This window comes from Gorilla gorilla, chromosome 2 (assembly GCF_029281585.2).
Source record: "Gorilla gorilla gorilla isolate KB3781 chromosome 2, NHGRI_mGorGor1-v2.1_pri, whole genome shotgun sequence".
NCBI lineage: Eukaryota > Metazoa > Chordata > Mammalia > Primates > Hominidae > Gorilla > Gorilla gorilla.
In genome coordinates, this window is record NC_086017.1 from 159,508,555 (window position 1) to 159,532,031 (window position 23,477).

The 23,477-nt window shown below is 36.0% G+C and overlaps 1 long non-coding RNA gene across 4 annotated transcripts in view; it reads left to right on the plus strand.

Moving 5' to 3' along the window:
• The window catches only part of LOC109026192 (uncharacterized), a 91,108-nt gene that overhangs the window by 54,334 nt on the left and 13,297 nt on the right, over nucleotides 1-23,477 (plus strand). For 2 of the 4 annotated variants that reach the window (XR_008678134.2, XR_008678133.2), the window contains exons 4-5: nucleotides 4,826-4,956; nucleotides 7,682-7,740. This is a non-coding gene — a long non-coding RNA (uncharacterized lncRNA). Of the gene's footprint in view, nucleotides 1-4,822; nucleotides 4,957-7,681; nucleotides 7,741-23,477 lie in introns of all 4 variants that reach the window. The other 2 variants (XR_008678136.2, XR_008678135.2) reach the window with 2 other exon arrangements.

Sequence of the window (23,477 nt, forward strand, 5' to 3'; positions counted from 1 at the left end):
AATTGATTTTTGTATATCATGAGAGGTAGGAATTCAGTTTTTTCATGTGTATACTGTTTTCCCAGCTTTATTTATTGAAGTTCTTCCTTACCCACTTTTCAGACACAATACACCTCTCGTGTATGAGTTCCACACATGTGTGGGTCAACCTCTGAGCTCTATGTTATTCTGTTAGTCTAATTGTCTATCTCTGCAATAGTATCACACTATCTTAATCACCATAGCTTTATCAAAAGTCCTGTTATCTAAATAATAAGTCCCCCCTTCATGCATATGCTCTCAGAATTCTTCTGGCAATTTTTCCCTTTAATCTTCTATATAAATATTATAAATGGGTTATCAAGTTTCTTTTTTCAGATTTTAACATGATTTGCCTTAAATCTGTGCATCAATTTGAGAAAAACTAACATTTTTAAGATATAAAGATATAGTCATGGTATATGTCCCCATTTATTTAAGTATTTCATATTTTTTAATACAGTTCTGTAATTTTACTATGGAGGTCTTAACATCATTTGTTTAGTTTATTTCTATATACTTATTATTGTTCCTTGGTTTTATCTTTATCTTTGCCCTTGATGTTCTTTGGTGAACCAAAAAGCCTTAATTTGACATAATCAAGGTAATTAATTTTTCACCTTTCTCCTTTTGGGTTTTTGTTAAAGTGTTTTACGACTCTAGATTGCACGGATACTTTTCTACATTATATTCCATTCTCTTTGTAGTTTTATGTTTCTTATCAGTCTTTAATCTAGTTGTAGTACACTTTTTCTATATTGTTAACTAGAAATTCAGTTTTGTTTTTTCTTCACATAATGATCTAGTAAAAATAGTTCATATTTCCTGCATGGATTTGTGATGACACTTTAATCATATATTAAATTTCTGTTTATAGAACAAAATGGTGACATTGATTTAATTTTTCTTTCTTAAGTTTTTATATCTACTTTCTTACTGACTGCAAGATGTAAGTGATTGACAAGAATCAAAATATACATTTAAAAAATGTTCAAGTAACATAGAATTGTACATATATAGTTTACAACACGATGTTTTGAAGTACATACACATTGTGAAATAGTTAAATCTAGCTAATTAACAAATATATTGTCTCACAGTTGTCGTTTTCGTGGTGAGAACACTTAACCTCCAATTTTTGCATTTTTCAAGAATTCAATGTAATGTAATTAACTGTAGTCACCATGCTATGCAATAGATCTCGTGAGCTTATTCCTATCTGACTATAATTATATATCCTTTAACCAACATCTCCCCATCCTCCTTTTCCCCTGACTACCCCAGCCTCTGGAAAAGACCATTCTACTCCCTGCTTCTATGATATTAGCTTTGTTCAGCTCCACATATGAGTAAGATCATGTAGTATTTGTCTTTCTGTGCCAGTCTTAGTTCACTTAACATAATGCTCTCTAGGTTCGTCCATGCTGATTTTATTTTTTATGGCTGAGTAGTATTTCACTGTGTATATAGGTGAAATTTTCTTGATCCATTCATCTGTTGATGAATACTTAGGTTGATTCCATATTTTGATTATTGGAAATAGTGCTGCAGTAAACATGGGAGTGCACATATCTCTTTGACGTACTGATTTCCTTTCCTTTGGATATACACCCAGTTCTAAAATTGCTGGATCATATGGAAGTTTTATTTTTAATTTTTTGAGGAAACTCCAGACTATTTTTCATAATGGCTGTACTAATTTACATTCTCAAAAACAGTGTGTAGGGTTCCCTTTTCCCCACATCTGTTCCAACATTTGTTATCTCTTGACTTTTGACAATAGCCATTCTAACAGAAGTGAGGTAATATCTCACTGTGGTTTTGACTTGCATTTCTCTGATGATTAGTGATGTCGGGCATTTTTTCACACACTTGTTGGCGATTCACATGCCTTCTTTTGAGAAGTGTCTATTCAGATATTTTGCCCATTTTTTAGTCAGGTCATTAATTTTCTTGCTGTTGAACTGTTTCAAGTTTCTTATATATTTTGGATATTAACCTCTTATCGTATGTATGGTGTGCAAATCCTGTTCTGTGGATTGTCTCTTCACTCTGCTGGTTGTTTCCTTTGCTGTGTGAAACCTTTTCAGTTTAGTTGTTCCATTTTTCTATTTTTGCTTTTGTCGCCTGTTCTTTTGTGGTCACATCCAGAAAATCATTGCCCAAACCAATGTCATGTAGCTTTTCTCTTAGATTTCCTTCCAGTAGGTTTCATAGTTTCAGGTATTACATTTAAGTCTTTAATCCAATTGACTTGTTTGTTGTATATGATGAGAGATAAGTGTCTGATTTCATTCTTATGCATGTGGATATTCAGTTTTCCCAATAATTTATTGAAAAAACTGTCATTTCCCCATTATGTGTTCTTGGCACCTTTGATAAAAATCAGTTGGCAATAAAATTTCTGGGCTCTTTATTCTATTCCATTGGTCTATGTGTCTATTTTTATGCCAGTGTCATGCTGTTTTGGTTATTACAGTTTTGTAATACATTTTGATATCAGGTAGTGCTATGGTAGTGTGATACCTCCAGCTTTGTTATTTTTGCTAAAGATTGCTTTTGCTATTTAGGATCTTTTGTGGTTCCATAAGAAGTTTAGGATTTTTTTTCTATTTTTGTGAAAAATGTCATTGGTATTTTGATAGGGATTGCATTGAATCTGTAGATAACTTTGTGTAGTATGAACATTTTACAATATTTATTCTTCTGATCCATGAACACACGATGTCTTTCCATATATTTGTTTATTCAGTTTCTTTCATCAATGTTTCATAGTCTTCAGTGGAGATTTTTCACCTCCTTCATTAAATTTATTCCTAAATATTTTATTTTTTGTAGCTATTATAAATGAGATTGTTTTCTTCATTTCTTTTTCAGATAGTTTGCCATTATTGTATACAGACATTACTGATTTTTTGTATGTTGATTTTGTATGCTGCAATCTTGCTGAATTTACTTATTAGATTTAACAGGTTTTTGATGGAGTCAGAACACACATTTTAATGAAACCCATTATAATGAATTATCTATAAAAACAGTTATGTGTTTTCATTTATAAACGCCATCTCAGATTAGTTAATAATGTTGCCTCAACTTGTTCTCAAGAGTGTCATTTTAAAAAATTAGGGGTGGTGAAAATTAAGCATTTATGAATATAATCACATATTTGACCACTGAGCACTTTTAACCACTTTCACCATTTGGGACACCTGAGACCAATGGAAGCCAAATCTCACACTACAGTTTTGAACGGTTACCCATTCAAAATGATGGGAGCTCCTAAGCTTAACACTCAGTACTAAGCAAGTTAAAAATATCCACACATTAAAGTGAAATCTCAGAAAATCAAGGGAAAAGAAGAAAAACATTACATAGAAAAGAGAAACAACTTACCAGATTCCTTATAATCAACAACGAACAATTGAAGGTATTGGTGCAATATTTTGTAAAGTGTTGAGGGAGAATTAACTTTGTAGCTAAATCTCTATAGTTTCCAAAACTCATTATTCAAAAGTAAGTATGAATGCTCGGCCTGATGGCTCACGCCTGTAATCCCAAAACTTTGGGAGGCTGAGGCAGTCAGACTGCTTGAGCCTATTAGTTCAAGACCAGCGTAGGCAACATAGCAAAACCCAGTCTCTACCAAAAAAATTCAAAAAATTAGCCAGGTGTGGTGGTACACACCTGTAGTCCCAGCTATTTGGGAGGCTGGGAAGCTCCCTTGAGTCTGGGAGGTGGAGGTTGCAGCTGAGATCCTGCCACTGCGTCCAGCCTCGGTGACAAAGACTCTGTCAAAAGAAAGAAAGAAAGAAAAAGAGTAAGTACGAAATAAAGACTTTTCAACCATACAGACTCAGATATTTCACAAGACTGGGTATTACTGGAAGGGATGGGCATGGGGATGGGGATGGAACCTAAGCTAGACTGAAAAGAAAATAATCAACCAAGATAGCAAGTAAATGAGAAAGGCTGTGAGAAAAGAAGGCTGGTCAAGGAAATCATTACATAAAATCAAATAACAGTAAATATTTATTTAGAATTTACCATATCCAATTGTGTAATCACTTTAAATGATTTGATTCATTTAATCTTTCTACCACCCTAAGAGGCAGGTATTATTATTCTCATTTATCAAATGTGAAAACTGAAGGGCAGAAGTCAAGCAACTTATTCAAAGTCACGCAGCTAGTAGATGGTGAAGAATAGACATGAACCAAGGCAGCTTAGCTCTATAGCCTTTGCCCTTAACCAACTACTCTATTACATCTGAATAAGTATAAAGCATAGGAGAACAATAATAAATAATTATGATAAGATATCTTACAGCAATTTCAAATACAGCTTCAGAAAATAAAAACACAGTAACCCAGTGGGCAAGAGAAAAGATGGGAAAAAGAGGGAAGGGAAATAAAAAAATGTTTTTTATCTTGAGTAGTAATATACAGATATGGATTAACTTTGACTATATTTTTTAAAGTATAATGTTGCTTATATTTTAATATTTAATAATAAAATTGGTTATAGTTGTATGTTTTGTGGAAAACCAATGAAAATATTAATAGAACACCTGATTACTGTATTTCTTTTTTCTGTTTCTTTCTTTTATTCATTTTTCTTTCTTCTTTTCTGTTTTCCCTTTTTGTTTCTTTTTTCTTTACCTTCTTTATTATTGCTGTTGGCTATCCAGTAACTTAACTCTTTTTCTATGTCTGAGGGATTCTTAGCTATATGTGTTTTGTAGAAGCGGAGCTCTCCTTCTACCATAGGAGCTAAAATGATCTGATTGCTGCTTTATGCCCCTCAGCAGCTGGTGCAAAGGAACTGGGCTTAGGCATGCCAAACACATCCCATTTAGGTCTTTGAATCTGTAACAGTCTCCACAAAGAAGCAGAAATGGCAAGAACAAGATCCGATTCCCAGGACAGCAATGACAGTGATGTAAGTAGCAGCATTCAGAATTGAAACCTGTTGACTATAAAGATATAAACTGTAGCATCAACGCTCAACTAAATGGTGGTGATGGTGCGCTAAAGGGAATGCATCTGAGACATGGTTTAGATTTTGTCCTGCCTCTTTTTCTATCTTAGCACTCTATCCTTCTCAACAATTTTGGGAGCTTATCAATGTTTCTTTCATTAATGCCATTTCTGCTCAGATTATTAGAGTTTGTTTCTGCTGTTTGAAAATAAGGACCCTAATTAGTGCAATGTCTAAAACTGTAGAGAAAAAAATGAAAATAATAATTTAAAAAAAAGATCTAAAAGAAGGTGAAAAAAAACAAGGATGGGGAACAACAATAAAAAAACACAAGATAATATAGCAGAAATATGTCCAAGTACATCAGTAACAATAAATGTGACTGGATTAAACCTAGCCTTTCCTTAAAAGTCTAAGGCTTTTTTTAAAAAGGCCGAGACTCATAGAATTTTTCAAAAGTTAACTTTATGCTATTTTTATGTACAAGAGTCTGACCAAAAAAAAAACATATACAATTTGAATGTAAAGAAATGAAAACATACATTCCAGAAAAAATATAATTTAAAGTTCAGCATTCTTAGTTGCTTTCTAAAAGCAATAAACTTATTTTTCATTCCTTTTCACCTCTGCCTACATTTTTCCTACAACATTGAATCATTATTTCCATTATTTATATCTGATAATGAGGCTTCTTGCTTTCTTATCTGGGATGGGAACATTTTTATTCATAAACTTTCATGACACCTCAATTAAGTTACAATGTTAATCCCTATGTACAATAAAACATATCATATTAAGCAAAGAAAATCCTAAAAATGTGAGACTTAGTTGAACTCAGAATCCTCTCATCTTAGACCTTCCACTGTGGAGTTCAGGCAAAAGAGAGTTGACATTATATTAACAGAGCATAGGAAGTAGACTATGGACCCTAAAACCAGAGAGACCTGGGTTTAAATCCAAGCTTTGCCACTGACTAGGTATGTGACATTGAATAAAGCTTTTGATTTTGCTGAGCCTAAGTTTCCTATGCACAAAATGGATATGAACATCTCTATTTGTAGGGATTTTATAAAAATTTAATTAGATAATTAATCAAAACAGTTGTTCTCAACCTAATTGGAATCACCTTGGGAACTTTAGCAAGTAATGTTGGCTGGGTCCCTTCCCTAGAGATTCTGGATGTAATTGATCTGGAATATAACCTGGGCTTTCAACTTTTCAAAAGCTATGCATATTATTGTAATGTTAAGCTAAAGTTGAGAAACACTGATCTAAACATACAGTCTAGTTTATTGCATAGTATATAGAAAGCATGACAAAATTGTTACTAGAAAGATGATGAGGAGGATAATGATGATGATGATGATGATGATGAAAAAGGTGATAAATTTCAGCTATAAATTTCTGGCATTGAAGTTGGCCTAGTGTGATTATTCTTCCACAGAACTCAAGAGAAAAAGAAGTGATCTGGTTTGAATCTGTGTCCCCACCCAAATCTCAAGTTCAATTGTAATCCCCTGTATTGGAATTTAGGCCTGGTGAGAGGTGATTAGATCATGGGGGTGGATCCTTCATGAATGGTTGAGCACCATCCTTTTGGTGCTGTTCTCCTGATAGAGTTCTTATGAGATCTGGTTGTTTACATGTGTAGCACCTTCCTCTTCTCTTTCTTCCTACTGTTCCAGCCATTTGAAGATGCCTGCTCTGGCTTTGCCTTCTGCCATGATTAAAAGCTCCCTGAGGCCTCGCCAAAAGCAGATGCTGCTATGCTTCCCATACAGCCTGTAGAATCATGAATCAATTAAACCTCTTTACTTATAGACTACCCAGTTTCATGTATTTTTATATAACAATGTGAGAATGGACTAATATAAGAAGTCACTTAGTATGGAGATTGCCAGAAACTTCATAGTAATACATGTGTACTATTTTAATAGCTTTTAATTTCCAATCCTCTACAACCTATGAAATAAATATTACAATGTTTTTCAGAGTGAAAAACACTCATAGAGTTTAATTGTTTTACAAAAGATGATAGCTTAGGGAGCTAAACCAGAATGCAAATTTTAATCTATTTATCCCAAATTCAGTACTATTTCTATTATGTCACAGTTGTCCACAGTGGACAAAAGTAAACAGTTCAGCTTCTTCATAAACAGAATTTAGAAAAAATTTTCTAAGTCTGGAAAATACTCCAGAAATGACATGATGACTAGAGCAAAGGGTAAAATTGCTTCAGCCACTAAAGATCTCAGTGGGATATGAGTAGTTTGAAGCTAAAGACTATTTTTTATTTGTCATTATATCCCTAGTGACTTGCATAGTACTTGGCACTTAATAGGAGCTCAATAAATGTTTGTTGAGTGGATACTCCAAGGCTCTAAAATAAACCATTTTTAGCAATTTAATGAAAGTTTTAAAAAAAAGGCGTTAATATCTGAAAATAAAAACTCTAAATTCTTACTTTCAGTGAAAATTAATGACCATAAGGATTTATTCCAAGTATATCAATCCAAGAAAGTACTTGGACCAGAAAACAGAAGTTACCATGCACCCTCTGTCTGTACATATATACACATACATATGCATATATATATAAACTAATTCAAAGAATATTATTTAATATATACAGACGTTACCTATATACTGATTTTTAAATTGCTTTACAAATTTTGTATTTTATCAGCAGAATAAGTCTATGATGCTTTCCTTCAGTTTCAACTAAGATTGATTGAAATTGGATACGTAAGTATTTTTTTAACTTCGAATACCATAAGATTACCTAAGATTTTGCTTACAAATAGAAAGTAAAAATCATTACTACTGCTAACAAAGATGAAGTATAAAAATGTGAGATGGCTAAGATTAGAAAAAAACTTTTAATGAAAATGTAAGTAAGAAACATTATTCAGAAAATAATTTTCTATCTAATATAAATTAATAATGGTTCTTTGGCATATTATTGAGTCACCATAATATTAAATGTATAGTACAAGAGCTTACTGTGTAAATATTAAAATGTATAACATACATCACAATAATTATATATCATTGAGCTAGTGTCATTCTTTTATTTATCTTTTAGCTAGTGTTACTGATACAAAGAATTTAGGTGATGGCCATGTATGTTACTTTAAGATAGAAGAATGTACACATCATTTCATGGTGAATAGTAAAATAAGAATTCAGATAGTTTTGAAATCATATTTCAGAATATAGTAATACTGTTTTCTGAGGGGCACGGGCAGGGCAGGGGGTATCATGTTCTATCCTCCACTTAGAGACAGGCATTTAGTAGTAACATGGAAAGTTCACATGATATCCCACAATTTAAAAGGTCACATGATTTCAAAATCTCTGGCCCTTAGGGTACTCAGGTAAGGCTTCATGTAAAAGCAGGATTAAGCTTGACTTGAAGGCAGTAAATAATTTAATTGGGAAACGAAAATGGGTTGGAAATTCCAAGCAGTAGAAAAACATGCTCAAAAGTAACTCTGTTATAAGTTATAGAGAGAAACAACAAAGAGGTCTATTTAAGTAAAGAGTGGAAGATAGGCTTGGAAGTATTAGAACCAGAAAGAGAATTTTGAACAGAAACTTCAAAAGATTCAATTTTATCCCAATTGCTAATTAACAACCTGTATCACAGGGGATAGACTAAGTTATGAAGAGGTTTAAAACAAAAATGTTAGTTCCTTAAAATAAAAAGTTTTTGGCAGGTTCTTGCTACATGTTCATCTCAGGTTGGTGAGGGATCTGCTTCATGTTGTCCTCGATCAGGGATGCAGCCTGAACCATCAAAAATGTTTCCACCATCTAAAATGTCACATGGAAGGGGAACAGGGAAGAGATATGCATACACAGGCTCTGCTATGGTTTGAATGTTTTTGTTTCTCCCTAAATTGATGTTGAAACTTAATCCTCAATATGACAGCATTAAGAGGTGAAGCCTTTTGGGAGGTGATTAGGCCATGGCAGCTCCATCTTCATGAAGGGATCAGGGCTTGCAGGGGCTAGTCCATTCCCCTATGTTGCCATTCTGCCTTGCCCCATGTGAGGACACAAGGTTCACCCTTCCATCACACAAAGATATAGCAAGAAGTTCCTCCTCAGATATCAGACTTGCTGGTGCCTTGATCTTGGACTTTCCAGCCTCCAGAACTGTTTGAAAATAATTTCTGTTACTTATAAACTAACCAGTCTATGTTATGTTGTTATAGCAACACCAAAGGTCTATGGCTTTTCAAGGCTACTATCTAGAAGTGGTATCTATTCTACTCACATTTCATTGACTAAAGCAAATTACATTATTATATCTAATTTCACAGAAGTAGGGAAAAGTAACCGTACCATGTACCCAGAGGAAGGAGAACTGGAAATACTGATGGAGAGCACTAATGATCACTTAGAATGTCTGATGCTTTTGGTCAGGTACATATTATGTAATTAAAAATTTGTTCTGGAAAAACACTTGGTTGTAGAATGCAAAATAAAAGAAAGGGACATATCTGGAGATAGGGAAGCCTATTATTACAACTACCTAAGTGTAACAATAAAAATCCAAACTGGGGAAAAGAAAGGAAGCGCCACAGTGAGAGATATTATGGAGGAATAAATGTGAAAAATCTGTTAATTGACAGGCATAAAGGAAAATAAAATTTTGAAGATGATTAAGATATTTCAAGCCTAGATAAAAGATGTTTCTTTTTAAAATAAAGTTCAAGGAAGCCGCTTTGGGGAAAAGATGGTTTAGTTTCATACGTAAGTACTGTCAGATGGAAGAATAAGAACGAAGGAAGATTGGGCTGCTGGAGAATTTGAGGTGTAATGTGGTCTCATTGGAAGTGTCAGCTGATCCTGTGTGAAGTTCTGAATACCAGATGACTTTTCAGAGTGGTCCTGCTTTAGGGTGAGAAGGCTGGCCCTTTAAACCTGTGAGGGGGATGCCCATGGTTAAAGTGGCTCTCCTGGCTGAGACAATTCCTGAAGAGGGCTAACTGTTGGTGCACATCACAGCATCTGCTGCAATTACAGGTGCCTGCATTTAACATATGTGAAGATGAGAGAAAACTTCAGAAAAAGATGTTCAGAATACCTAAAGGAAATATAAATATTTTGTGAGGTAAACTATTTTCTTAGGATTGGTATTCCCATAGGTTAACCTTTCACTGATCTGAGCTGACCCTATGTATAATTCACAAGCATGATATTCCTTGGGGAAAAATCATAGACCATGGCCTCCATGTCAAGCAGCTTGAAAAGTACATGGGGATTCAAGCTATCAGACCTGTTGTTATCTTACTAGCTCATTCAGGTTTCACCTCTGAGATTTTAATCAAGCACCTGTGCTATGTGGAGAATAGCAAGCTGGTCATAGCAAAATCTGGAGTAGACAGTTTCATTTCTTGTGTGATTTAATTAGTATCTGGCATTTCACATTAATTGGAAGTTCAGACAATGAGGCATTGTTTAAAGCAGTGAGAAATCTTTGGTATAATTATTCAGATATTAGGTGTGCTTATCATTGCACAAAGGTGGAGATCAAAAACACAAAGGCAAGAATTGTTTGAAGATTAAGGGAGAAGAAGTACAGCCTGGTGGCTATATTTCATAATAATGTATTGCATGTTTAAAGTTTGCTAAGAGAGTAGATCTTAAGTATTTTCACCACACACAAAAAAGATAACTCTGTGAAATGATAGATTTATTAATTAGCTTGATTGCGCTAACAATTTCTCAATGCATATGTATATCAAAACACCACATTACACACCTTAAATGTATTTTTTATTTTTCAATTATACCTCAATAAAGCTGGAAAATACAATAAAGAGAGAAGGATGTGTTAGGTAATTGCCATATTAAGAGACATAAATCTAAACAAAAAAGAAGAAAAGGGGGGTGGAGCCAAGATGGCCAAATAGGAACAGTTCCAGTCTGCAGCTCCCAGCATGTGCGACGCAGAAGACGGGTGATTTCTGCATTTCCAACTGAGGTACCAGGTTCATCTCACTGGGGAGTGCCAGACAGTGGGTGCAGGACAGTGGGTGCAGCGCACTGTGCATGAGCCAAAGCAGGGCGAGGCATCGCCTCACCCGGGAAGCACAAGGGGTCAGGGAATTCCCTTTCCTAGTCAAAGAAAGGGGTGACAGATGGCACCTGGAAAATCACGTCACTCCCACCCTAATACTGCGCTCTTCCAACGGGCTTAACAAACGGCACACCAGGAGATTATATCCCGCACAGGAGATTATATCCCGCACATGGCTCGGAGGGTCCTACGCCCAGGGAGCCTTGCTCATTGCTAGCACAGCAGTCTGAGATCAAACTGCAAGGCGGCAGCAAGGCTGAGGGAGGGGTGCCCGCCATAGCCCAGGCTTGAGCAGGTAAACAAAGTGGCCAGGAAGCTCGAACTGGGTGGAGCCCACCACAGCTCAAGGAGGCCTGCCTGCCTCTGTAGGCTCCACCTCTGGGGGCAGGGCACAGACAAACAAAAGACAGCAATAACCTCTGCAGACTTAAATGTCCCTGTCTGACAGCTTTGAGGAGAGTTGTGGTTCTCCCAGCACGCAGCTTGAGATCTGAGAACGGGCAGACTGCCTCCTCAAGTGGGTCCCTGACCCCCAAGTAGCCTAAGTGCGAGGCACCCCTCATTAGGGGTGGACTGACACCTCACACGGCTGGGTACTCCTCTGAGACAAAACTTCCAGAGGAACGATGAAGCAGCAGCAATTGCAGTTCACCAGTATCCGCTGTTCTGCAGCCACCACTGCTGATACCCAGGCAAACAGGGTCTGGATTGGACCTCCAGTAAACTCCAACAGACCTGCAGCTGAGGGTCCTGACCGTTAGAAGGAAAACTAACAAACAGAAAGGACATCCACAGCAAAAACCCGTCTGTATGTCACCATCACCAAAGACCAAAGGTAGATAAAACCACGAAGATGGGGAAAAAACAGAGCAGAAAAACTGGAAACTCTAAAATTCAGAGCACCTCTCCTCCTCCAAAGGAATGCAGCTCCTCACCAGCAACGGAACAAAGCTGGATGGAGAATGACTTTGACGAGTTGAGAGAGGAAGGCTTCAGAAGATCAAACTACTCCGAGCTAAAGGAGGAAGTTCGAACCAATGGCAAAGAAGTTAAAAACTTTGAAAAAAAATTAGACGAAGGGATAACTAGAATAACCAATGCAGAGAAGTCCTTAAAGGACCTGATGGAGCTGAAAACCACGGCACGAGAACTACGTGACAGATGCACAAGCCTCAGTAACCGATGCGATCAACTGGAAGAAAGGGTATCAGCGATGGAAGATGAAATGAATTAAATGAAGCATGAAGAGAAGTTTAGAGAAAAAAGAATAAAAAGGAACAAAGAAAGCCTTCAAGAAATATGGGACTATGTGAAAAGACTAAATCTACATCTAATTGGTGTACCTGAAAGTGACAGGGAGAATGGAACCAAGTTGGAAAACACTCTGCAGGATATTATCCAGGAGAACTTCCCCAATCTAGCAAGACAGGCCAACATTCAAATTCAGGAAATACAGAGAATGCCACAAAGATACTCCTCGAGAAGAGCAACTCCAAGACACATAATTGTCAGATTCACCAAAGTTGAAATGAAGGAAAAAATGTTAAGGGCACCAGAGAGAAAGGTCAGGTTACCCACAAAGGGAAGCCCATCAGACTAACAGCTGATCTCTTGGCAGAAACTCTACAAGCCAGAAGAGAGTGGGGGCCAATATTCAAGATTCTTAAAGAAAAGAATTTTCAACCCAGAATTTCATACTCAGCCAAACTAAGCTTCATAAGTGAAGGAGAAGTAAAATACTTTACAGACAAGCAAATGCTGAGACATTTTGTCACCACCAGGCCTGCCCTAAAAGAGCTCCCGAAGGAAACACTAAACATGGAAAGGAACAACCAGTACCAGCCACTGCAAAAACATGCCAAATTGTAAAGACCATCAAGGCTAGGAAGAAACTGCATCAACTAACGAGCAAAATAACCAGCTAACATCATAACGACAGGATCAAATTCACACATAACAATACTAACCTTAAATGTAAATGGGCTAAATGCTCCAATTAAATGGCACAGACTGGCAAATTGGATAAAGAGTCAAGACCCATCAGTGTGCTGCATTCAGGAAACCCATCTCACATGCAGAGACACACGTAGGCTCAAAATAAAGGGATGGAGGAAGATCTACCAAGCAAATGGAAAACAAAAAAAGGCAGGGGTTGCAATCCTGGTCTCGGATAAAACAGACTTTAAACCAACAAAGATCAAAAGAGACAAAGAAGGCCATTACATAATGGTAAAGGGATCAATTCAACAAGAAGAGCTAACTATCCTAAATATATATGCACCCAATACAGGAGCACCCAGATTCATAAAGCAAGTCCTTAGTGACCTACAAAGAGACTTAGACTCCCACACAATAATAATGGGAGACTTTAACACCCCACTATCAACATTAGACAGATCAACGAGACAGAAAGTTAACAAGGATATGCAGGAATTGAACTCAGCTCTGCACCAAGCAGACCTAATAGATATTTACAGAACTCTCCACCCCAAATCAACAGAATATACATTCTTCTCAGCACCACATTGCACTTACTCCAAAATTGACCATGTAGTTGCAAGTAAAGCACTCCTCAGCAAATGTAAAAGAACAATAATTTATAACAAACTGTCTCTCAGACCACAGTGCAATCAAACTAGAACTCAGGATTAAGAAACTCACTCAAAACCACTCAACTACATGGAAACTGAACAACCTGCTCCTGAATGACTACTGGGTACATAACGAAATGAAGGCAGAAATAAAGATGTTCTTTGAAACCAACAAGAACAAACACACAACGTACCAGAATCTCTGGGACACATTCAAAGCAGTGTGTAGAGGGAAATTTATAGCACTAAATGCCCACAAGAGAAAGCAGGAAAGATCTAAAATTGACACCCTAACATCACAATTAAAAGAACTAGAAAAGCAAGAGCAAACACATTCAAAAGCTAGCAGAAGGCAAGAAATAACTAAGATCAGAGCAGAACTGAAGGAAATAGAGACACAAAAAACCCTTCAAAAAATCAATGAATCCAGGAGCTGGTTTTTTGAAAAGATCAACAAAATTGATAGACCGCTATCAAGACTAATAAGGAAGAAAAGAGAGAAGAATCAAATAGACATGCAATAAAAAATGACAAAGGGGATATCATCACTGATCCCACAGAAATACAAACTACCATCAGAGAATACTATAAACACCTCTACACAAATAAACTAGAAAATCTAGAAGAAATGGATAAATTCCTCGACACATGCACTCTCCCAAGACTAAACCAGGAAGAAGTTGAATCTCTGAATAGATCAATAACAGGCTCTGAAATTGAGGCAATAATTAATAGCTTACCAACCAAAAAAAGTCCAGGACCAAATGGATTCACAGCCGAATTCTACCACAGGTACAAGGAGGAGCTGGTACTATTCCCTCTGAAACTATTCCAATCAACAGAAAAAGAGGGAATCCTCCCTAATTCATTTGATGAGGCCAGCATCACCTTGATACCACAGCCTGGCAGAGACACAACAAAAAAAGAGAATTTTAGACCAATATCCTTGATGAACATTGATGCAAAAATCCTCAATAAAATACTGGCAAACCGAATCCAGCAACACATCAAAAAGCTTATCCACCATGATCAAGTGGGCTTCATCCCTGGGATGCAAGGCTGGTTCAACATATGAAAATCAATAAATGTAATCCAGCATATAAACAGAACCAAAGACAAAAACCACATGATTATCTCAATAGATGCAGAAAAGGCCTTTGACAAAGTTCAACAACCCTTCATGCTAAAAACTCTCAATAAATTAGGTATTGATGGGACGTATCTCAAAATAATAAGAACTATCTATGACAAACCCACAGCCAATATCATACTGAATGGACAAAAACTGGAAGCATTCCCTTTGAAAACTGGCACAAGACAGGGATGCCCTCTCTCACCACTCCTATTCAACATAGTGTTGGAAGTTCTGGCCAGGGCAATCAGGCAGAGAGGGAAATAAAGGGCATTCAATTAGGAAAAGAGGAAGTCGAATTGTCCCTGTTTGCAGATGACATGATCGTATATTTAGAAAACCCCATCGTCTCAGCCCAAAATCTCTTTAAGCTGATAAGCAACTTCAGCAATGTCTCAGGATACAAAATCTATGTGCAAAAATCATAAGCATTCATATACACCAATAACAGACAAACAGAGAGCCAAATCATGAGTGAACTCCCATTCACAATTGCTTCAAAGAGAATAAAATACTTAGGAATCCAACTTACAAGGGATGTGAAGGACCTCTTCAAGGAGAACTACAAACCACTGCTCAAGGAAATAAAAGAGGATACAAACAAATGGAAGAACATTCCATGCTCATGGGTAGGAAGAATCAATATTGTGAAAATGGCTGTACTGCCCAAGGTAATTTACAGATTCAATGCCATCCCCATCAAGCTACCAATGACTTTCTTCACAGAACTGGAAAAAAATACTTTAAAGTTCATAGGGAATCAAAAAAGAGCCCACATAGCCAAGTCAATCCTAAGCCAAAAGTACAAAGCTGGAGGCATCAAGCTACCTGACTTCAAACTATACTACAAGGCTACAGTAACCAAAACAGCATGGTACTGGTACCAAAACAGAGATATAGACCAATGGAACAGAACAGAGCCCTCAGAAATAATGCCGCATATCTACAACTATGCGATCTTTGACAAACCTGAGAAAAACAAGCAATGGGGAAAGGATTCCCTATTTAATAAATGGTGCTGGGAAAACTGGCTAGCCATATGTAGAGAGCTGAAACTGGATCCCTTCCTTACACCTTATACAAAAATTAATTCGAGATGGATTAAAGACTTACATGTTAGAGCTAAAACCATAAAAACCCTAGAAGAAAACCTAGGTGATACCATTCAGGACACAGGCATGGGCAAGGACTTCATGTCTAAAACACCAAAAGCAATGGCAACAAAAGCCAAAATTGACAAATGGGATCTAATTAAACTAAAGAGCTTCTGCACAGCAAAAGAAACTACAATCAGAGTGAACAGGCAACCTACAAAATGGGAGAAAATTTTCGCAACATACTCATCTGACAAAGGGCTAATATCCAGAATCTACAATGAACTCAAACAAATTTACAAGAAAAAAAAGACCCCATCAAAAAGTGGGCGAAGGATATGAACAGACACTTCTCAAAAGAAGACATTTATGCAGCCAAAAAACACATGAAAAAACGCTCATCCTCACTGGCCATCAGAGAAATGCAAATCAAAACCACAATGAGATACCATCTCACACCAGTTAGAATGGAGATCATTAAAAAGTCAGGAAAGAACAGGTGCTGGAGAGGATGTGGAGAAATAGGAACACTTTTACACTGTTTGTGGGACTGTAAACTAGTTCAACCATTGTGGAAGTCAGTGTGGCAATTCCTCAGGGATCTAGAACTAGAAATACCATTTGACCCAGCCATCCCATTACTGGGTATATACCCAAAGGATTATAAATCATGCTGCTATAAAGACACATGCACACATATGTTTCTTGCGGCACTATTCACAATAGCAAAGACTTGGAACCAACCCAAATATCCAACAATGATAGACTGGATTAAGAAAACATGACACATATACACCATGGAATACTATGCAGCCATAAAAAATGATGGGTTCATGTCCTTTGTAGGGACATGGATGAAACTGGAAATCATCATTCTCAGCAAACTATTGCAAGGACAAAAAACCAAACACCGCATGTTCTCACTCATAGGTGGGAATTGAACAATGAGAACACATGTACACAGGAAGGGGAACATCACATACCGGGGCCTGTTGTGGGGTGGGGGAGGGGGGAGGGATAGCATTAGGAGATATACCTAATGCTAAATGATGAGTTAATGGGTGCAGCACACAAACATGGCACATGTATACATATGTAACAAACCTACACGTTGTGCACATGTACCCTAAAACTTAAAGTATAATAATAAAAAAAGAAGAAAAATGTTATTCCAAATAATATCAAACCAGCTTGTATTATTTGTTTCTATTTCTATAAAATTTTGTTTATATGCATGTATCAAAGTAAGAAAAACATATATGAATATCTCCTGGTATACAGGGTTATCCATGATGTATGAAGTGAAGAAAAGCAAAAGCAAGCTGAAAGGAAATGTCTATATTATTCTACTATATGAAAATAAAATAACCAATCAACCAACCCAAAACTCCATTTTTTTTTTTTACTTATATGCCTTGTATTCATTTATGTGTGCGTAGAAGAGTAAACTTGGTAATCTTATGAAAATGGGGGTGAAAAGGATGTGATAATTGGAATTTTAATCACATTGTTGTTGTATGTTATTTCACCAGTTACAACACAGAAGTATATATTTTCTAATTTGAAAAAATCATATAAAGAAATTCATGTAGATTTAAAAAAGATAGAATGATGCATGAAGCCTATTCTGAAAGCTGAATTTTAGTACAACTTTCTAAAAGCAAACCGGACAGCCATTTAGAAGAACCAAACACCTTGCAGGAGTTTGACATCTGGAAAGAAACAAGCATATATGGTACAGGAATAAATAAGGGTTCTTTTGTCTACAGCAAGCAAGTCAGTCTTGCTCTAAGGTAGCAATCTGAGCTAATCAGCCTGTCTATTCATATAGGGCCATTCAGAATAGATAGATTTGTTTTACCAAAAGTGGTGAAATGAAAAGAGGAAATAAAGATTGATTTTATGAATTGCCAGGGTTAGTTTTGTTAGAAAGAATTTGTTTTGGATATTGCCTTATCAAGTTATTTGGTTCAGTAAGTGTTGCTCCATAAGAGTTGCTTAAAAATTTTTGAAACAGTGTAAGGTTATTACAAAAATATAAAGCAGAAGCTTTTTCAGATTGGGAGCTATGACAGCAGAGGAAAATCATAATTGGAAGCAGAGAAACGAAAGATACTGGATTAACTGATGATTTACAGTAGACTAAATGATCCTAGAAGTCACTATTAAAATTCCACAAGTGGATTCCATTCTGGAAGTGGGAAAACTGAGCATTATAAAGGTGTCTGAATAATGAATTATAGCAAAATTGTAAAATAGAATAAATTAAAATCAAATAGGACACATACATAAAGATGCCACTAAATTTCTCAGTGTTCAGAAAATTTAAACTTTGTAATAATATTTTAAAATGTCCCCAAATGTTAGCTTTTATAGCTTACAGATTAATTGAAAGTTTTCTTTCAAAAATGAATCGTGCTTAATCATGTCCCTTAGAGCTTTCTGCCTCAAAAATATCTACTAAATTCAGTGCTATCTTATTTATCTGGCTCCTACATAGCTAGGCCTCTAGTTTTTCTAGATGGATTTAGTGTACAAGTAAACCTATTTTCTTAAAAATGAGGCCAATACATAAGAAGAAAATTCTATTAGGGAAAAGCACCTATAATCTTAGCTGAATGATCTAAAAAAAAATTACATCCACTTTTCATGAAATGAAAACCACAGGACTTCATACATTCTTTCTTTGTAGAGGACAACTTGGTGTATCTGAAAGCATGTTCTGTCTGTACAATATATAAAAACAACTCAGAACAGCCTGGGCAACTCAGCCAAGGCGAGAAGAGATCCCACTGTGCAAACTTAACTCCTGTGCAGACAATTCCAAGATTATTTATTGCACCTTGGTGTTAAAGGGAATGAAAGCGACTAATTGTGCATAATCATTTTCAAATGTCTTCCACATCAAATATATCCACGAAATTCAGCACTACATGATTTGTTCTCGCTACCAACCTACCCAAGTGTCTAGATTATGTGGATTGATTGTGGGCGTAACCTTCTGAGTCCCGCACTGGGCCAAACACTATGCTAGGCACCTTCACACACAACATATAATTCAGTAGATAGCACAGTCCTCCCCCATAGGCTTCCGTCTCCCAATTTTATAGATGAACAAGCTGAAGGCAACAAATATTAAGCAACTTGTCCAAGGTCATACAATTATTTAGTGACTAGATTAGGTTTTGAGTCTTAGTAAGTGTGCTTCCAATGCCCAGATTATTTCTACTGTATAATGCTGTCTCTAGGAGGTTATAATTCAAGGTGCCTCTTCTTTTTTGCATTAAAAAGATCAAAATGATTAGGCTGATCTCTTAGCTTTCTTTTATTCCTACTCAGGAGAAGGATGGACTAATGAGCTAGAGTGACCAGTTAATGAAACCACTGGTGATTTAATGAAGACACCGCTGAGACATTTTACAGAATGACCAAATTCACTATATTTCATTACATTTAAAAAACTCTATAAATATGCATGTATACATAATTTTACATAATTATATAAATGGAATCCCCCTTCTCATCAGCCACTACCAGACACTCATCTTCACCTAGAAACCTCCTCCACGTTCACTCTACAACACTTGGACATTTGTTGTTGGTTTTTGAGCTACAACATTTTTTTTTATATTCCTCTCTGTTTTCCTTCTCACCTTCCCCTCAGGAAACAATGTCTATGTAAATAATCTACTACATATCCATTTATAGTTTTTCATATTCGTATCATTATACGAAACATACATCTATGAATATTCATATCCAACATTAGTTATAATATCTATAAGTATAAGAAATTATGTTCTTTTATAAATATTGGATCATATCATGCCTACTTTTCTTCTACATTTTTAAATCAATAATACCTAGGACATGGCTGGGCATGGTGGTTGATGCCTGTAATCTCAGCACTTTGGGAAGATGAGGTGGGAGGATGGCTTGAGGCCAGAAGTTTGAGACCAGCCTGAGCAACATAGCACGACTGTCTCTGTGAAAAATAAAAATTAGACAGGCATGGTGGCACGCGCATGTAGTCCTAGCTATTAAGGAGGCTAAAGTGGGGGTATCAGTTGAGTCCAGAAGACCGAGGCTGCAGTGAGCCATGATCACACCACTGTACTCCAACCTGGGTGACAGAGGGATCCTGTCTCCAAACAAAACAAAATAATAATAAAAAATTGATAATAATATTTAGGGCAAACCCCTCTAAGTCAACTAGTATACTCTCTGAGTCATTATTTTTAGTTTTTTTATTATACTTACCAATGCAGCAATAAATATTCATGTATGTATATTTTCATTTGCTGATGTTTTTATTTCTATGAAAGAGATTCCCAGGAGTTCTAACCTGGAATATAGTATATGTAGTCTTGATTTTAACTAGCGTTATCAAATATTTTACAAGAAGGCTGTAATTATTCACATTACCAGATAACATTTATGAAGAATATCCTTTTCTCTCAATATTCCTGGCAGCACTAGTTAAGTTTTGATGGGAATAAAATGATATAACACTGTTACTTTAATTTAAATATCCCTTGCTACTATAATATTTGGACATTTTTGACAAGGTTTATTCACATAGATTTAGTTTTTGTTTATTTTCTATGAAATTGTTTATTTTCTTATTTTGTAAGTTTTAAAATATGGTTCGTAACCCTTTGTTCAAAAAAGATACGTGGAGCTGTTTTTTTTGTTTGTTTTATTACAAAAGCCTGTCATTTATTTACTATTTGGGGTGTCTGGCCGAAGTTTTAAATTCAATTTAGTCAAATAAGTCTATCTTTCCTTTTAAAAATGTTTGTATCTTCTGCCTTGGTTAAAAGTTTCTCCTGATCCTATATTGTCAATATTATCACTTACATGTCTTGTAAGATAATTGTTGCCTTATTTTTCTCTACTTTGATACTTAATTTAATCAAGCATTTAAGAATTATATAGAAATTTTCTAGATAGATAACAATTTGCTGCTATCATTTATTAAATTCATCATCCTTTCCTGCTTAATTGAAATGTTCACCTTTGTTGTACATTAAATTCATAAACATTCTGGTGATGAGAATGCAGGAAAACACTACCCCGAAATATGATACCTCAGAAATTGAGAAAACAGCAGAAGTAGGAAGGCCGCTCTCATCTTCCCCTCGCCTTTCACACTGAAGCAAGCCAGAAAACCTAGGAAGGTCACTTTCTGATCTTTTCCCTCCCTTCTCTCCAAAGACTCTCTTATGACAAGTGTCCTTTCTGATACCTGGAGAAGAGAAATGTCATACAGAGATGTCAAGAATCTGGACAAACTTTTGTTACTCCCAATGTATTACCATTAGATCACACTCCCTTTTGTTCACACTTCTACACAACTGCCTGCTCTTCATCAAACTGAGCATAAAAATATGCCTTTTCTCTGTTTCTTTGGGTCTTCATTTCTGATGTCTCCTATGTCGCATAAAACTTACATTAAATAAATTTGTATACTTTTCATATCTATCCTTTATAATAGGGGTCTCAACCATGAACCTAGCAATGGGTGAGGAAAGAAATCTTTTCTCTCCTACACTGGCATCCCTTCCTGGAAACTTTACATCTTATAATTTAGAATTCCATATTATCCAAGAAGCACAAGTGGCACCAATTTTTTAATAAAAACTTTATTGCTTATCAAATGTAAATTGAGTATAAGATGGAATAAGAACTTTGAAAATACAAGAGTGTGGTAATTCCTATCCCAAAGGGACTTATCAGTTATTAGAGGGTAATAGGATGATACAGGATGTACACAAAAAGTGTTAATTAACAATGCCACGCAACAATACCATGTGAGATCTATGAGGTCTATTATGACAAGACAAAACTATGGGAGAAGCAGTTGATGATATGTGGTTTCATATCAGAAGGAATAAAAACAGTGTAGCCTGCAATGTGCAGAAAAAACTTTGGTGGAAGGGGGCAGACATAGCCCTTAAAATGAAATTAGATCATTAACACCAGAATTTAGAAGCTCTGAATATTTCAGCATCCAGAATTTCCAAGTTTTGTTTATATAGAAAAAAGAAAATATTTTGTTGATGACACCACACACAATAACTGATATCAACTACCAATGAAAAATGCACAATTTAAAAATAATATGCAACAATGATTGCTTAATTTTTCACATTTTGATCTTAAATATATTTTTCATACTTTTTTGAATTATGATATTGCCTTAAAATTCTATTTTATAACATTTAAAAACAATCAACTAAGGTAAGTGTAGGCATCTCTTTGAATAGTGAGATCCAGCTAGTTTCTATCTGTTAATTCATGTAAAATTCCTGTAATATATGAAAATAGGAGGAGACAGGACCCAAGTTTTGTATTTGTGTTTGTTTCTCTTTGCTTGTGATGTGTGAAGACTGCTGCCAATTGGTAGTAGGGGTACTCCATCATTACACCATTAATAGATCTCTCCAGAACAAGGTTTCATTACTGTGGATATTGGATAAGGCTCTGCCAGAAGGCTTTCAATACCCTAAGGATAAGATGTGCTAAGTCCCCAAATTAGGTGTAGCCGTCTTTGGGCAAGAATTTGAGGTTTGCAGGGATGTTTATGCTGGGGTTTGAGGAACCTTGATCAAGATATTTCCCTAGGGTGACAAATCCATAATTGCACTTATCAGCTTTAGGCTGCCTTGATTAATGCAACCTTCTGTGATTTATCACCCAGAATATTTTTAAACAGGTGCTCTCTCTTCATTGTAATAGACTGGAGTTTTTCAGAAGTGACAACACAGGCTTGTTTTATGTATTTGTTTTGTGAAATTCAATGAGAATGCATTACAAGCAAAAATACCCAGTCATTTTGTAGAGACCTGAGGTTAGTGTAGTTAGTTTTGTAGAGGCCTGGGGTTAGAGGGTTAGTTGATGTCAGCCTGTCATGATTTCTACCTGACTTTCTTGACCCTTTAAAAAGAAATTTCTGCTTTTTAAAATGTTACTCCCTACCTCCAGACACCTAACACACAGTATACTGTCTTGGATCCCAAATCTTCTTGTCCTTGGAGAATCTCGAAACTAGCTGCCTAGTATATAAGAATCAAATATAGCATACCAAAGAGCCTTGACAGAAAAATCACACACACACACACACACACACACACACACGCATGCAACATTGGCCATACTTGATGAGAACTTTTAAACTATGGAAAAATATGTTAGGAATCTAAAGTTAACTGTTCTGCAAGTGGTATACAGCCATGCGCACCGATTTTACAATTTTAGCGTTTAGAGTAGTCTGGACCCAGCTGGAGTAACAAATTCTTTTCACTACTTTATAGTTGTGCCAAACATATTTCTATAGGGCAGCAGTACATCACAGTGGATCAGAAAGTAGTCCCTGAGTGTCAACATCCTGGAATGTAAACCTGGCCTCACCATTTATTAGCTGTATGATCTTGGAAAAATTAATTAACCTCTCTGTGCCCAAATTGTCTCATTTGTGAAGTGGAGTTGATAACTACCTACTTCACAGGACTATTCTGAGAATTAAATCAAATAAAATACGTGGAAAGCTTTGCTATTTTAATTTAAAAAAA